The sequence below is a fragment of the Aotus nancymaae genome, unplaced genomic scaffold (genome assembly GCF_030222135.1).
Source record: "Aotus nancymaae isolate 86718 unplaced genomic scaffold, 86718_ANA_hifiasm-v0.15.2.pri h1tg000053l, whole genome shotgun sequence".
Classification (NCBI taxonomy): Eukaryota; Metazoa; Chordata; class Mammalia; order Primates; family Aotidae; genus Aotus; species Aotus nancymaae.
The window spans coordinates 29,526,055-29,538,438 of NW_026988467.1; positions in this window are offsets into that span (position 1 = coordinate 29,526,055).

Consider the following 12,384-nt stretch of genomic DNA (forward strand, 5'->3'; position numbering starts at 1 on the left):
CAGCCTGGGCGACAAGAGCTGAAACTCCATATTAAAAAAGAAGAAAAGAAAAGAAAAAAAGAAAACTCTCCACTCTTACAGAACTTGCAGTCAAGTGAGGGGAAAAAAATAAGACATTGATGGAGGCTGTGCTGGGGAAAGCACAGGCTTTAGTAATAACGTGATAGAGGAGCCTCTAGCTCAGATTTGAGGGGGAATGACATGGAAGTGAGATCTTAAGATCTCACTTAAGAAACTTAAGAACAAGGAGGATTTATTTAGAGAAGAGAAGGAAGAACGGTATTCTAGACAAAGGGAATGGCATATGCAAAGGTCTGGAGTCAAGAAAGGTTATGACAAGAGGCTGGGTGTGGTGGCTCACACCTGTAATCTCAGCACTCTGGGAGGCTTAGATTAGGAGATCATGACCAGCCTGGCCAACATAGTAAAACCTCATCTCTACTGAAGATACAAAATTAGCCAGGTGTGGTGATAGGCACCTGTAATCCCAGCTACTCAGGACTCTGAGGCATGAGAATTACTTGAACCTGGGAGGCAGAGGTTACAGTGAGTCGAGATTGGGTCACTGCACTCTAGCCTGAGGGATAGAGCAAGACCCTGTCTACAAAAAAAAAAAAAAAGAGAGAGAGATTATAGAAAGTCGAGGGAAACTGTGATACTCAGCAGAGGAACACCCCTCTTATGTTGTGGAAATCCTCTACTGCAAGGAACTTCGGAAAAAACAGAGCTACTCTGCAGAAGCTGAAAGGGCAGACTCTTGCCTGACTTCTTGGCAACAGGGGAGTGAACACGTGACAGGGGGAGGTCCTGTCCAGGACTTTGACTCTGAGAGAGAGGACGGGGCAGGGCCTGTTCTTGGTGGGGAGTTGGGAGTCCAGCCGCAGTGGGTGGACTATGGCCAGTTGTGGCTGTCCAGGTAGGCTTTTCCTGTGCCATGTCTTTGGCTGTGTTCTTAGCCTGATTACTTTTGGTTCCTACTCATGTTTGGAATTTGGGAGAACCTCACAGTATTCAATAAATTCCTTCACTGCTTAGGTTAGCCACCAAGACTCCTGATTGGTACAGAGTTGAAAGAGGGTCAGTCTGGCTGGAGTTACAATTCAAGAGGGTAAGGAAAGAAAAAAGGGGGAGAGGAGACAGGGACTATGGGAAATTCTCTTGGGGGCTTTTGTGAGAGGCTTTGCTTTCCAGGAAAAAGAGATGCATAAGAGGAAAAACTCCCTTTCTGCCCGCCTCAGGGCTGATGCAGCGCTTAAAATATGACAGCTGTCTTGGGACCAAGTGGGGAGAGCTGCAAGACTCAGAGGGAAGCTGACCTAGAGTCTGCCATCACTGAGCTGCTGAGTTAAACAACTCAAGTGTCACCTTCCTCCACACTTCTTGTGATATGAGATAAAGCCCTAATGTTCATGCCACATTTATGTCAGTATTCTAATACTCACTGCCCAAAGCACCTTATGTGACACTGCAAGTCACTTAACGCTGGTGGGCCTCAATTCCTCTTTGCAAAATCAGGATGCCATTACCTACTTCACAGGATAGTAGTGAATATCAAATTAGATAATGGATGTAAAGTATTTAGCACAGTGCCCTACTCATGGTAAGCACTCTGTAAATGTTAACTATTATTACCTGTGTCAAAGACATAGAGGAGATGAGTTTGTTTTGTGGGAGGGGAGAGAGAAGAGGAGAACGAAGACTAAAATCTGAGAAACCAACACTTGAGGGGAAAGGAGTCAGAGAATCACTAGAGACTAAAGAAGAAAACCTGAAATTTCACTCTACTTATCACATCCTTTTTTTTTTTTTTTTTTTTTTTTGAGACGGAGTCTTGCTCTATTACCTAGGCTAGAATGCTGTGAAGCCATCTTGGTTTACCACAACCTCTGCCTCCTGGGCTCAAAGCAATTCTCCTGCCTCAGCCTCCTGGGTAGCTGGGATTATAGGCACCTGCTACCATGCCCAGCTAAGTTTTGTATTTTTAGTAGAGGCGGGGTTTCACCATGTTGTCCAGGTTGGTCTTGAACTCCTGACCTCAGATGATCTACCCACCTCAGCCTCCCAAAGTGCTGGGATTACAGGCAAGAGCCACCACACCTGGCCACCACATCCTTTTTCTTTTTCTTTTTTTTTGAGGCGGAGTCTTTCTCTGTTGCCCAGGCTGGAATGCAGTGGCTCCATCTCAGCTCACTGCAACCTCCATCTCCTGGGTTCAAGCAATTCTCCTGCTTCAGCTTCCCAAGTAGCTAGGATTACAGGTGCCCACCACCAGGCCCAGCTAATTTTTGTATTTTCAGTAGAGACGGGGTTTCACCATGTTGGCCAGGCTGGTCTCAAACTCCTGACCTCAAGTGATCCACCTGACTCAGCCTCCCAAAGTGCTGGGATTACAGGCATGAGCCACCGTGCCCAGCTCATTCTATCAATTTTTATCTGCCCTGGGTAAGGCCTTTATTGATCCCTCCTTCCTTCCCAAGCCTGGCCTTTGTCTCCTCTCTTCATTTAACTATATTAAATGTGGGGTTTCTGATATCAGCCTGACAATCCCAGATTCTTTCATTCAGAAATGCTCTGGACATGTATCAAATATATCTCTTGGAGATGCCCTCATTTCCAGGAGTTCCCAGTTGATATGCAAATTAGGCATCTATGGTTACTTCCAGACACTTGGAAACTGTGAGCCTGTGCAGACTGCCTCTCCAGTCTGCACTATTAACCACTATAATATGTTGTCTTTCATATGTAGTGGGACACTGATAAGTGTTTATTGATTGAAATGATGGAGTATTACCAAAGCCAAATAAAAAGTTTCAGGAAGTGTATTAGTCAGTTTCAGCTAAGCTATACTGCAGTGACAAATAGCCCCAAAATATCAGCTTACAGAAAGGGTTACATGTTAGCTGCAGGTCAGCTATGGCTCTGCTATACATTTGGATGCAGGCTGAAGGTTCTATTCTTGGAAGAGAGGGAAAAGATACACTGGTATGCTGGTATAACTTGCATTAGAGAAAGCTGATAGTGTATATCTCTTTCGAACTTTGTACTCCATGATATCACATTGGTAGCCTGAAATCAGTCATGGTGGAATGTAAGTACTTCCATTCCACGTAAGTACAGCAAGTGGCAAATATTCTTCCCCCGGAAAAGCTGGTGGTTAAATGTTTACCAGCACAGGACTGGAAAAAGGAAAATGATGAGTTCACTTGTTGGCCCTTAAACCTTCTGCCTAGAAATGGCACAGGCCATAGAAATGCTACGTCACATGCACTCACATTGTACTTGTCAAAGCAAGTCTCATGGCCAAGCTACAGTCTATAGAGCCAGGAATGTACTTCTTCCACTGGGAGGGACTCAGTAGGGGTTGCAGGGAATATTCATGAACAACAACACAACTTGCCTTCATGGAGGAGTCAAAGGTGAGGACTGAGCAAAGTCTTTTGGAATTGGCCTCAAGGATTTTGCCTATGACCTTTAACATGAGAACAGTTTCAGCTGAAGGAAGTGACTTATTTTACTCTTCTTGTCATGTCAGAGTTCTCCACAGCTTAATTTTGAAAAGTTACCATTTATTGAGCAAGGATTGGTACCAAGCCCTGTGATCAGATCTCTACATACAATCTCACTGAGTCATCACAATACTCTTGCTATGTCAGAACTATTTTATCCCTATTTGATGCATGGGAAAACTGAGGCTTAACTCAGCATGGTTAATTGTCTTGATTGAAATCACACAGCTGGTGACATCTCCCACCACACAGCATTTTCTTTTGTGGCAGACTGTACTGTTTTCCACAAATATTTGATGTCTCTCCCTATGAAAGGATTATTTATTTCTGTTCTGTTGAACTTAGGTGAGGACATACGACTTGCACTGGCCAATGAAATGTGAACAGAAGTAGCATGCATGACAATTCAGGGGAGAAGCTTTTGAGAACCAGGGCAGGATTCACATGTTCTTTTGGCCTCAGCAGTCATGGCAGACTGTGTTGAGACGGAACCTCCACCAGACTAGGTCTCGGAGAGACAGACCACCTGCAGCAGAGCCCTCTAGTCAATCCAAATAAGCATTTAGTATGAGCAAGGGTTTTATTTTATTTTATTTTATTTTTATTTTTTTGTTTTTCTGAGATGGAATTTTGCTCTTGTTGCCCAGACTGAAGTGCAGTGAAGCGATCTCAGCTTACCGCAACCTCTGCCTCCCGGGTTCAAGCCATTCTCCTGCCTCAGCCTCCTGAGTAGCTGGGATTACAGGTACACATCACCATGCCCGGCTAATTTTGTATTTTTAGTAGAGACAGGGTTTCACCACGTTGGCCAGACTGGTAACAAACTCTTGACCTCAAGTGAACCGCCTGCCTCAGCCTCCCAAAGTGCTGGAATTACAGGTGTGAGCCACTGTGCCTGGCCTTTTTTTTTTTTTTTTTAATGAGATGGAGTCTCGCTCTGTCACCTGGGTGGAGTGCAGTAATGTGATCTTGGCTCACTGCAATTTCTGCCTCCTGGGTCCCAGTGATTCTCCTGCCTCAGCCTCCCAAATAGCTGGGACTACAGGCGTGTGCCATCCCACCTGGCTAATTTTTGTATTTTTTAGTAAAGATGGGGTTTCACCATATTGGCCAGGTTGGCCTCGAATTCCTGAGCTCATGATCCGCCAGTCTCAGCCTCCCAAAGTGCTGGGATTACAGGCATGAGCCACTGCACCCGGCCAAAATGTAGTCTTCTAAAGAACTAGCTTAGCTTAGCCCAAGCAACCAGAACAAGCAAAGTCCCTCCTACTACTGTTTTGAGGTAACTGTGGCCCAATTCTGATTTCCATAAAAGTTGCCAGCTTCAAAGAAAATGGTTATGATATTAATAGTAACAAATACTCAGCTGGGAAATACTACACATTAGACATGGCCTGTGAGGAAACCCTTGTGGAAGGAATCAGAAGTTCTACTGGAAAATGATGACAGAGCAGAGGGCACTGGGTTGGAAGTATGGGAACAACTTCGAATACCTACTGTGCCTGGCAGTCAGAACTCTGTGTTCCCTGGGTGAGGGTACTCAAGTCAACGGTGGAGAGAGGCATGTATGTGAGCAGACAATATAATAAATGAGTTCCGTTGGTTAATTTAGTCATTCATTCACCTGATGCATATTTATTGAGCTCTCCTGATATGCTAAGGACTGAACATTTAGTATAAACAAGATAGGGGGGCCAGGCGCGGTGGCTCAAGCCTGTAATCCCAGCACTTTGGGAGGCCGAGGTGGGTGGATCACAAGGTCAAGAGATTGAGACCATCCTGGTCAACATGGTGAAACCCCGTCTCTACTAAAAATACAAAAAATTAGCTGGGCATGGTGGCGCGTGCCTGTAATCCCAGCTACTCAGGAGGCTGAGGCAGGAGAATTGCCTGAACCCAGGAGGAGGAGGTTGCGGTGAGCCGAGATCGCGCCATTGCACTCCAGCCTGGGTAACAAGAGCGAAACTCCGTCTCAAAAAAAAAAAAAAAAAACAAGATAGGGACTATCCTTGTCCTCTTAAAGTTTATATTCTAACAGACATGAGAGAAGTAGGCACAAAGTGCTAAGGGAACGTTCAGCAGAGGCAAATAACCTAATCTAGGGCAGGAATAAGGGTGGAGATCTGGGATAACTTAAAAAAAAATAGCACCCCAAAACTGAGTCCTGAAGGGTGAGCAGGAATTAGGCAGCAAAGAAGGGCATTCCAGGCAGAGGGAACAGCTTAAGCTAAGTCCTAGAGGCATGAATCAGTTTGGTGCATTTGGCAAGTGCGAGTAGTTAGGTATGAATAAAGCATAGGGTTTGAACTAAAGAGGGACAAGAGGTAAGGGGAGAGAATAGCCCGACAAGGGCTACCTCTTGAAGGGCCCTAGATGCTGGGTTTAGGTGCATAGGGTTAATTTGAAAATAGTAGGAGCCACTGGAAAGATTTTGAAGAGTTTATTTACAGTAGTCCTCCCTTCTGTGAGGGGGATATATTCCAGGACCTCCAGGGGATGCCTGAAACCTCAACTAGTGCCAAATCTTATATATATAATGTTTTTTTTCCCCATAAATACATACCTATGATAAAGTTTAATTAGTTAATTGTTTTGAGATGGAGTCTTGCTCTGTCGTCCAGGCTGGAGTGCAATGGCGCAATCTTGGCTCACTACAACTTCCACCTCCCAGATTAAAGCAGTTCTCCCTCCTCAGCCTCCTGAGTAGCTAGGACTACAGGCACACACCACCAAGCCTGGCTAATTTTTGTATTTTTAGTAGAGGTGGGGTTTCAGCATGTTAGCCAGGCTGTTCTCGAACTCCTGATCTCAAGTAATCTGCCCACCTTGACCTCCCAAAGTGGTAGGATTACAGGCATAGGCCACCACTCCCAGCCTAAAGTTTAATTTATAAATTAGGGCCAGGCATAGTGGCTCACACTAGTAATCCCAGCACTTTGGGAGGCTGAGGAGGGAGGATCACTTGAGGTCAAGAATTTGAGACTAGGCCGGGCGCGGTGGCTCAAGCCTGTAATCCCAGCACTTTGGGAGGCTGAGGCGGGTGGATCACGAGGTCAAGAGATCGAGACCATCCTGGTCAATATGGTGAAACCCCGTCTCTACTAATACAAAAAATTAGCTGGGCATGGTGGCGTGTGCCTGTAATCCCAGCTACTCAGGAGGCTGAGGCAGGAGAATTGCCTGAACCCAGGAGGCGGAGGTTGCGGTGAGCCGAGACCGTGCCATTGCACTCCAGCCTGGGTAACAAGAGCGAAACTCCATCTCAAAAAAAAAAAAAGAAAAAAAAAGAATTTGAGACTAGCCTGGGCAACATGGTGAAACCCCTTTCTACAAGAAACTAAAATTAGTCAGGCATGGTGATGTGGACCTGTATGTCAGCTACTCGGGAGGCTGCAGTGGGAGGATTGCTTGAGCCTGGGAGGTTGAGGCTGCAGTGAGCCATGATTGTGCCACTGCCCTCCATCCTGGGTGACAGAAAGAGACCTTGTCTTGAAAAGAAAAAAATAATTATACATTAGGCACAGTAAGAGATTAATAACAATAACTAATAATAAAATTTAAAAATTACAGGAATACACCATAATTATGTGAATGTAATCCCTTTCCCTCTCTCTCAAAATATCTTATTGTACTCTACTCACCCTTCTTGTGATCTGCTGATCTGATAACTAGGACAGCTACTAAGCTACTAACTGGTGGGTGGTGTATACAGCATGGATACACTAGACAAAGGGATGATTCACATCCTGGGTGAGATGGCTCCAGATGTCATCACGCTGCTCATAAATGGGTGCAATTTACAGCTTGTGAATTGTTTATTTCTGGAATTTCCCATGTAATATTTTCAGACCACATTTGTCCCTGAGTAGGTGAAACTGCAGAAAGAGAAACTATGGCTAAGAGGGAAGTCCTGTGGTTAGGAAAGAGGCTCAGCTACTATAACAGAGACTCCACAATAACAGTGGCTTAGACAAGATAGGCGTTTACTTCTGGTTTATGTCAAAACCCTGGCAGGCAAATGGGAGTGGATATGGTGACTCTACCGTCAGGGACCCTGGCTTTTTCTGTCTCCTTGCTTTGACATCAACATGCGGCTTCCTTCCTGTGGTCCAAAAGGGCAGCTCCAGCTCTACCATCACTTTCGCATTTCAGCCAGCAGGAAGGCATAATGGGGCCGTGGGGACACCCGCATTCCCTCTAAAGGCATAACCTGGAATTGCACCCATTACTTTCATTCTCATTGCACTGGCCAGAACTTAGTCACAACGCCAGGACTAGCAGTCAGGGTGCTGGGAAATGTCGCTTTTATTCTGGACAGACATGTGACTAACCAACAGGTAGAGGCTCTATTACTAAAGGAAGAATAGATGCTGGGGAACAATTAGCTGTGTGCCGAAGAGGGTTTACCTTTTGGAAAGATCTCTTGGGGGAAGGGTGGAGAAAGAGCTGGATGGTAAGAGTTCAGAGCCAAGGAAATAACCCAAATGAGAGACACCGACCGAGGTCTGAACCAAGGCAGAGACATCTGGGATGGAGAGAAGCGGCAGAGGCTTAGGAGACATAGAAGTTGAATAGAGGGTTAGGAGATATGGAAGTTGAATGCATAAGATATATGACTAAGAGGCTATACTTATAATTAACTGTACTTATCATAGTCTCTATTTTTGCCATTGGCTATTCAATATCTCCCTCACAGGCCAGGCGTGGTGGCTCATGCCTATAACCCAGAACTTTGGAAGCCTGAGGCAGGGAGATCACGAGGTCAGGAGATCGAGACCATCCTGGCCAAGATAGTGAAATCCCATTTCTACTAAAAATACAAAAATTAGCTGGATGTGGGAGGCATGCGCCTGTAATTCCAGCCACTCAGGAGGCTGAGGCGTGAGAATCTCTTGAACCCAGGAGGCAGAGGTTGCAGTGAGCTGAGATTGCACCACTGCACTCCTGCCTGGGTGACGGAGTGAGGCTCCGTCTCAAAAGAAAAAAAAAAGGCTGAGTGCAGGGGCCCATGCCTGTAATCCCAATTTTGGGGGGCTGAGGTGGGTGGATCACGAAGTCAGGAGTTTGAGACCAGCCTGGCTAACATAGTGAAACCTCGTCTCTACTAAAAAAAATACAAAAAAATTATCTGGGTGTGGTGGTGGGTGTCTCTAATCCCAGCTACTTGGGAGACTGAGGCAAGGAGAATCGCTTGAACCTGGGAGGTGGAGGTTGCAGTGAGCCAAGATCATGCCACTGCACTCCAGCTTGGGTGACAGTTCGAGACTCTGTCTCAAAAAAAAAAAAAAAATCTCCCTTTCCTAGAGGATTATAAGCTCCACTAGGACACAGACTGAGTCTGTTTTGCTTATCACAGAATCCCAGGGCCAGTGCCAAGCACAGTGCCTGGCATACAATAAGTGCTTACGGGTGAGCAAATGAATGAGGTAAAAGAGGAGCAGCCAAGGACAATAACAACAATGACTCTGGTGACAAGTTTGATTGAGAAAAATCAAAATCTTAAAGTAAACATCAAACAGTTTTTTTTTTGAGACAGGGTCTTACTCTATTGACCAGGCTAGAGTGCAGTGGCACCATGACTGCTCATTTCAGCCTTGACCTATCCAAGTAACTGGCACTACACTACAGGTGGGTGACACCCCCTCTTGCTGATTTTTGTATTTTTATTTTTCTTTCTTTCTGGTTTTTTTTTTTTTTTTGAGATGAAGTTTTGCTCTGTCACCAGGCTGGAGTGTAGTGGCAGGATCAGCTCACTGCAACCTCTGCCTCCCGGTTTCAAGCTGTTCTCCTGCCTCAACCACTTGAGTAGCTGGGATTACAGGTGCACACCACCATGCCTGATTAATTTTTGTATTTTTAGTAGAGATGGGGTTTCGCCATGTTGGCCAAGCTGGTCTTGAACTTCTGACCTCAGGTGACCCACCCACCTTGACCTCCTAAAGTATTGGGGTAACAGGCGTGAGCCACTGCACCTGGCCTCAATTTTTGTATTTTTCTTTACAGTCTGGGTTTGCCATGTTGTCCAGGCTGGCCTCAAATGATCCTCTTGCCTTGGCCTCCTAAAGTTCTGGGATTACAGCCACGAGCCACTGTGCCCCGCCCAGAGTTTTTTTTGTTTTGTTGTTTTGAGGAGTCTAGGCTCTGTCGCCAAGCTGGGTGCAGTGGCATGATCTCGGCTCACTGCAACCTCCACCTCCCGGTACAGGCAATTCTTATGCCTCAGCCTCCCAAGTAGCTGGCATTACAAGTGTGTGCCACCACACTCAGGTAATTTTTTTTTTTAAAGACGGAATCTTGCTCTGTCACCCAGGCTGGAGTGCAATGGTGTGATCTTGGCTCACTGCAACCTCTGCCTCCCGGGTTCAAGCTATTCTCTCACCTTAGCCTCCCGAGTAGCTGGGATTACAGGCTCCCGCTATCATGCCTGGCTAATTTTTGTATTTTTGAAGAGACGGGATTTCACCATGTTGGCCAGGCTGATCTTGAACTCCTGACCTCAGGTGATCTGCCCACTTCAGCCTCCCAAAATGCTGGGATTACAGGTGTGAGCCACCAAGCCAGGCTAATTTTTCTATTTTTAGTAGAGACGGGGTTTCATCATGTTGGTCAGCCTGGTTTTGAACTCTGGACCTCAAGTGATCTGCCTACCTCAGCCTCTCAAAGTACTGGGATTACAGGCATGAGCCATTCACTACTTCTGTCCCAAACAGTTATTTTTATTTATTTATTTATTTTTTTTTTGAGATAGAGTTTTGCTCTTGTTGTCCAGGCTGGAGTGTAATGGCGTGATCTCAGCTCACTGCAACCTCTGTTTCCCGAGTTCAAGCAATTCTCCTGCTTCAGCCTCCCAAGTAGCTGGGATTACAAGCGCCTGACACCATGCCTTACAAGCGCCCAGCACCATGCCTGACTAATTTTTTGTATTTTTTATTTTTGAGACGGAGTCTTGCACTGTTGTTCAGGCTGGAGTGAATGGTGCGTTCTGGGCTCACTGCAACCTCCATTTCCTGGGTTCACATGATTCTCCTGCCTCAGCCTCCTGAGTAGCTGGGATTACAGGTGCACACCACCATGCCAGACTAATTTTTTGTCTTTTTAGTAGAGATGGGGTTTCACCATGTTGGCCAGGCTGGTCTTGAACTCCTGACCTTGTGATACACCTGACTCGGCCTCCTAAAGTGCTGGGATTACAGGTGTGAGCCCCCACACCTAGCCTTTTTGTATTTTTAGTAGAGATGGGGTTTCACTGTGTTGGCCAGGCTGGTCTCAAACTCCTGACCTCAGGTGATCCACCCACCTCCGCCTTCCAAAGTGCTGGGATTAGAGGCATGAGCCACCATGCCTGGCCAAACAGTTATTTTTAAAAGTAATTTTTACCAACTGTAATCTGTCATCCCCTTTCCTGATGGGCATTTGGCCTCATTGATGACATCTCCAGCTGGTTCGAAAATTTTCAGTCGTTTTTAGTTATTAATGCAGTCTCTTGCTTCGGCCATTAACTGGTCTTTCCATTTTCAAAGGTCAGTCTCCTTTGGGACTCACAGTCCAGCAGGCAGGCCTTGTGTCTTGGAGAAGAGATGGGTCTGTTCTTTCTTCTCTGCCCTCTGGTGGAGAGAAACACGATGGAAAAAAAAAGGACTTACTTCCTTAGGTGTCCCTCTGCTGGCCCCTGGCTGACCTCTTCTTTGCTTTATGCGAGGTGTCTGTGTTCCTGTCCTCTCAGACATCACAGCTGCTCAGCTCCTTATCTGTAGACATGGGGTGACGGAGTAGCACTCTGTGAAAGGGCTTGGTGCCAAGTAGCTCTCCTCTGCTGGCGGCCTCTGGCTCACTCTTCACAGTGCACCTCTTTGCCCCCAGCAGGCCTGCTGCCCCATCACATGTACCCTTGCAGCCCCAACTCTGGGGCCTGTGGACACGGGTAGAGTCCATCTTTCTGCCACTCCTTGCCACCTGATCAAATCCTTGGCCTTCCCTCTCCAAGCCCTTTCCTCTATTTCCGTAGTACCAGGGCAGGTTGGCAAGTGTAGACGCTCAGCAGACATCATCAGGGGAGGGAAAGTCAGACGCCCCCTGGTGGCACCCCACACCTGATGAATGATTCTTTTGGCTCTATTCCAGTTAGCTACTGTCCTAGTTAGCTCTGTCCCAGTTAGCTTGTGTAACTGTAACGGATCAGCCACAGCTTCGAGGTATATAACACAATCACCATTTCATCATGGTCATGGAATCTATGGGTCAGGAGTTTCACAAGGAACAGTGTGACACAGAGACAAAGCTGGTCTCCACTTACAGTAGGTGGCCTCCAAGATGACTCCCAATGATCCCTGCCCGCTGGTATTCACCCCCTTGTGCAATCCTCTCCCACACCGTATCAGGTTTGGTCTGTGTGACCAATAGAATATGGCAGAAGTGATAGTATGTCACTTTTAAGGCTAGGTTGTGAAAGATATTGTGAGGCTGGGTGCACTGGCTTATGCTTGTAATCCCAGCACTTGGGGTGGCCAAGGTAGGAGGATCACTTGTAGCTAAGAGTTTGAGACCAGCCTGGGCAACATAGGGAGACCCTGTCTCTACAATTTTTTTTTTTCGAGACAGAGTCTCTGTCGCCCAGGCTGGAGTGCAGTGGCGTGATCTCTGCCCACTTTAACCTCTGCCTCCCGGGTTCAAGCAATTCTCTGCCTCAATCTCCTGAGTAACTGGGTTTACAGGTACCTGCCACCATGCCCAGCTAATTTTTTGTATTTTTAGTAGAGATGGGATTTCACCATCTTGGCCAGGCTGGTCTTCAACTCCTGACCTCATGATCCATCCGCCTCAGCCTCCCAAAGTGCTGTGATTACAGGCATGAGCCACCATGCCTGACCTACAGCACATT